This window comes from Onychomys torridus, chromosome X, assembly GCF_903995425.1.
Source record: "Onychomys torridus chromosome X, mOncTor1.1, whole genome shotgun sequence".
Taxonomy (NCBI): Eukaryota; Metazoa; Chordata; class Mammalia; order Rodentia; family Cricetidae; genus Onychomys; species Onychomys torridus.
Window position 1 is genome coordinate 30,851,283 of NC_050466.1, and position 5,634 is coordinate 30,856,916.

At 36.3% G+C, this 5,634-nt stretch overlaps 1 pseudogene; it reads left to right on the forward strand.

Annotated features, from left to right (window-relative positions):
- Nucleotides 1-1,405: 1,405 nt before the first annotated feature.
- Nucleotides 1,406-1,553, forward strand: LOC118574948 (annotated as a pseudogene).
- The last annotated feature ends 4,081 nt before the right edge of the window (nucleotides 1,554-5,634 follow it).

Consider the following 5,634-nt stretch of genomic DNA (forward strand, 5'->3'; position numbering starts at 1 on the left):
AACTTTTGGCAAATGCTTTTTCCTGTGTTTGTTAAGGAAAACAAACCCGTTTGTCTAGTTTATTCTACTAATATGGTCAATTATATTGACAAAACTTCCAATGTTAAATCAAGTTTCAGGTATTTGAGATGACTAATTCTGGAGATCCAGTGTTGAACATTATTACCAGAGCTAACAATAATGTATTATATAATAATATATAGTATATATCAGTTACAACACAATATACAGTTATATATATATATATATATACACACACACAAATGTATTTGATAAGCACAGAGATACATAGTGCTGTCCCCACAAAATGTAAAAGAACATGCTAATTATACAAGAGGGAAAATATAATAATAATTACCTCTGTCATGACAATTATTTCAAACTGCGTATAGATACCAAAGCAACAATTTGTGTATCTTAAACATATACAGTTTTTGTTCCCCAATTATGCCTAAATAAAGCCAAGAAAAAGATAAATCATTCTAGCATCCCAGGGATAAGCCCTACTTAATCTTTATATATTATCTCAAGGCTTTAAAGCAGTGGTCCTCAACCTGTGAGCAGTAACAGCTTTGGCAAACTTCTGTCTCCAAAAAGATTTACATTGCTATTCATAACAGTGACAAAATTACAGTTACAAAGTAGCAATGAAAATAATTTCATGGTTGGGGGTCACTACAACATGCGGACCTGTATTAAAGGGTGGCAGCATTAGGAAGGTATCAACTTAGATGCTGACTCTAACATTCAGATACTAACAGGAATTATGGAATACGTTAAGGACCATTATTTATTTAAATGAATGTGACACATATCAAGCTATTTTTTGTTTTCCATTCATGATGAGGATTACAAGTATCTGTTAAACTCGATTTATATGAAACATTCATTTTAATGAATTTCCTAAACTTGAAGCCCTTCATGTTCCTTCAACAATAAGTGAATGAGTTATCATGAGATAATTTTATTGTGCTAAAAAAGTAACATTGATTTAACTCTTTCTGTCAACATTGAGTTGGATCTAAAGTCCTTCATTTTTTTATTTTTTAATGTGAAACGAGATCTCCCATGTTCCATGCTGTCCTGGAACTCACTATGTAGCTCAGGATTACCTTAAACTCCTGTCCTCCTGTCTCCAGCTCTGGAATTCAGTTATTACAGATGTTTGTCACCAAGCTGGAATAGGTTGGATTGTGATTTGACTTAGTTGTGTGAGTTTTTTGTTTGGCTCTGTCCTTTGAATTGATGTTATATATTTTTGCAGAATGAGTTGTGTGTACGTATCCAAGGAAATGAGAGTGCCAGAAATTGAATCTCTCATAATCCCCGCTCCAAATTCTAGCAGGAGGGATGCAAATAAATACACAGAAACCCACATCCACAGCTTTACTAAGAAGTAGAAAGTATACAAACTTTCCTTTTGGCTAAGATCAAGCGTAGTATCTGTTCTTATCAGTTTAAAATCTGTAATTGGAAAAGCAATCATCTTTTGCAAAGGCTTCTCCCACTTTTCTTCATTACAGAGCACCAAGAGAATGGTTGGAGGAAAGACTGGAGTAACAAGCAGCAGACAGAGAACTGACTTGAAACCATGAGCAGCTAGAAAAGCTCATCCTGCATGCAGATGCAGCAGAAGAGTCTCAGTTGGTACAATTCTTACTCCAAGGAACTGGCATGAGGAACTCAGATGACGAAAATCAGCAGCCACAGCTGAGCTAGAATGAACACAAAGTCCAAATGTCACATTACTTAACTGTAAGTAGGAATTTTGACAAATCCCAAGTATGTCAAGTACTCCTGGCGCCTCATCCCAGAGAGCAAGGGATATCTGGATAAAATAGTATGGAGATAGAAGATGGGGCCTAACTGAATGCCAAAAATAAATATAAAATAATTGTCAGACAAACTAAGGCTAATTGTAAGACCTCTCTCTTTCTCTCTCTCTCTCTCTCTCTCTCTCTCTCTCTCTCTCTCTCACACACACACACACACACACACACACACACACACACACACACACACACACACGTGCATGACATGAAGGTAGGGGCATAATGATTGGGAAAGAGGGGTCCAGCAGAAGTGAGAGAGGAATAAGAGAAAGTCATGATGAATAGATGACTACATATTCTATATAAGTATATAATTATAAAACATTTCAAAAATTGTGGACAAAACAGAAAGACTGTGGGAAGTGTGACAATAATGAAATATCCTAGAATAGTCAATATTTACTACAAGGAAGAAATTAAAATGAACCCCTGATTTAGGGTAAGACTTCAAAGGTCATTACTTCTGGTTAAAAAAAAAAAAGTGAGTAATTTTCCTGTGAAGACTGGGTAGTAAAAAAAGATATCAAGCAAAAGGGGGAAATTCAGGGCTTCAAAAGAGCAAAGCAAAACAAAATAAAGCAGGAAAGTACAATCCATAATATGACCACTGGCCCATATCATTTTTCAAAAATGAGAAGTAGAATTATGCTGAAAAGCAAACAGTAGAGGGCGCCCTTGATCTACAAATGGACTAAATTAACATGGGTCTGTTGGTTGATCTGGCAAAAACACAGCCATTGCTTTTGAAGGAGGAAAGGAAAGCTAAGTTCTGTCGATGGTCGATGAAATTCTCACCCCTGACAAAGCTATGATAGTAAAGAAACTAAAAGAACACTCCTGTGTAAGTTTGCTTTTATTAAGGTAACAAGGCATCACCAACCCACTGACTCAGAACAACACAGAGTACTTTTGTTTTTTCAAGACAAGGTAGCCCAAGCTGGTCTCAAACTTACTATCTAGTGCCCACAGAGGACTTGAACTCTAACAATACTCTTGCCTAAGCCTTTCCAGTTCTAGGGTGACAGACATGAAGCGATCATTCCCACAACCCAAATGGATGACAGAAAAGCAGCACATAAATATGTACATGCATGTTGATATTTAAGTATATCCAAAGAGAATAATAATACAAATAAATTATCATAAATTTATAGAGGAAAGAAGTCTGCAATGGGTAAAATCAAAGAGACTATTGCTTCAGGAAGCATTAATTAAAAATCCACTCCTTACTTGTTTTCATATTCCAGAGGCTCAAAGCACTGGGGTCTTTTCTATCTTTAAAGGGTAATCAAATGTAAAAAGCATAAGTTACTGTAAAGAACTGTTTGGTAGACTAGAATTGTAGGCATTAGTATGAACAAGTGAAGAGCATGATGATAGATGGAAGGCCTGAACGAGTAATAGGTTTGAGTGTTCATGTGTATAGGTCTACATGGACAGGGCATGCATTGCTGTGCGTACATTTATTTCCTAGTCCTGATCATTCAGAGCAGCTAAAAGCAGTTTCACTGTAGACATGGTGAATACACTGAATACTGAGCTCTTAGCTAGAAAAGGCCATTTTCCACTAAAAAGAATTAATTCTTCAAAGAAATGACTGACCTCGGAGCCCAAACTGGGAAAGTACATGATGAACTCAGAACATGATGTTCTGTGGAAAATGTGAACTGAGCAAGAGTCAAGGTAAGGGACAGAGGGTGTGCAATTAACTAAATCAGGTACAAGTTGAGTATCAGTCTAAATTATGGTAGTCATGGATCATAACACATTCAAGAGCAAGAATCCATTATGCTGAAATAAATTATTGTAAAAGAGAAAAATCTGTTCCTTACTGTGGCTTTTGAACAAAGGACAGAGAAGGGATAATGGAGTTAGAAAGTGACAGTTTAGTCCTCTTCGCAACAACCAAATTAAGCAAGAATGAAAATGAACAATGGATACTAAAGCTAAGAATAACTTCAATAATTAGGCAATTAATTACATACTTGCCGAGTTATCTTCCAAAACATACCTGCTCTATATACAAAGGAAAGAAGTTTACTTCACAGTAGAAAAAAACAGCAGCCCAGTCATAACAAAAGTAATCATAAAATTAATAGCAATGGGACACACTGTCATTTTTGCCTCTTGATATGATGCTCTGGGAACTAATGATTTCTGTGATAGTTCCAAAATAAGCATAGCTGAAAATCATGAGGAAATGTCAGACAAACCTAAACTGAGCAACATTATACAAAACAGCTCCTGTGCATTCAGAATTATAGAGATCATAAAAAGCCAGGTGTGGTGGCATAGGCCTTTAATTCCAGTCAGCATTTGGGAGGCAGAGACAGGTGGATCTCTGTAAGGTCGAGGCCAGCCTGGTCTACAGAGTGAGTTCTAGGACAGCCAGAACTACATGGAGGAACCCTGTCTCAAAAACAAAAACAAACAAAGAAAAAAAAAAGAAAAGTAAGGAAAAAAGTCCATCATGCTTAGTACAATGAAATTATTATGTTTGGATTATTTGATGGAGACGTCTCTTAAAAAATAAAATATAAAATATGTATGCAGTCCCAACATGCTTCTTGATGAAATATTCATACATAGCATGCAAAGGAAAAATTATATCAGGAAGGAAGGAATGGTGGGTAACTGGGACTATGGTACCTTAACCAAGTGTTCAATGTTGGCATTGTTACTATTGAAACAAAACTGAGCCATGCATGTCCTAATGTTTTGCAATGAGCAAGAGAAACAAAATGACCAGAGGAAAAGAGACAGCCGCATGTAATCATCAGGTAACAATATATGAACTCCAGTGCAGAAAGGAGATCCTAGAAGTAACTGAGGGTCATAAAAAACAAAGGCTGAGGAAGTGTTTCAAATTAAAGAAGGGAAAAAAAAGACATCAGAATTAAATGCAATGCATGAGTTCTGCTATTCCTAAACATTGCTGGTGAAATGATCTTTGGATACATTCATAAAATGAATCTGCAAACTATGAAATTGTCTGACTTTTGTCAGAACAGTATTGGAAGGTTTTGTGCAGATGTCATTAGTCTAGTGTCCTTTGCTTTCTTTCACAAGTGAAATCACATGAGGCTGCCCAGACTAGTGTCAAACTCGAAGACATAAGAAATCCTCCTGCCTCAGCCTTCCATGTAAGCTTGGCCTATAGGCATTCTCCACAAAACCCAGCATGGTACCATTTCATGGAGGGACATCTTTATCTAAACTTTTACATTTTCCTTTGCGATTGACCTACTCTATTTTTCGTCTCTAATGAGGTGCACTGGGAAAGTTTAATTGACCTAAAAATTAATTAAAAACCTCAAGTTTCTATGCACAGAGTTGTACAAAATAGTTTCCCTTTTCTGTCTTAAAACAATATTATTATTTTTCAAAAAGCTGCCTGAGTGATTCTTCTGGTTTGGACTATCTCAGCTGGTTTCGGAAACCCCCACTAATACTCTGTTGCCTGACAGGCTTTGGAGTGAAGACCTCACTTCCTCCATTTCAGCATCACCACATGAAAATGGTCTCAGGATTCCAAACACAACAAGAACGAAAATAACCAGCACACAAACATTTGTAATGTACTGTGTTTTTTAGGGCACTGGTAGTTTAAGCCACTCATATGGTCAAAGAAATATAATCAAGGGGCTGGGGGGAATAATAATATATAATAATAAATAATAAATAATAATAAAGAAAAAAAGAAATATAATCAATCTGCTCATATTAGAGGCACACCTGTAGTTCTTGGCCACACCACTATTCCCTAAAAGGAAGAGACAAAGTAGCAAAGGAAAATGGGATT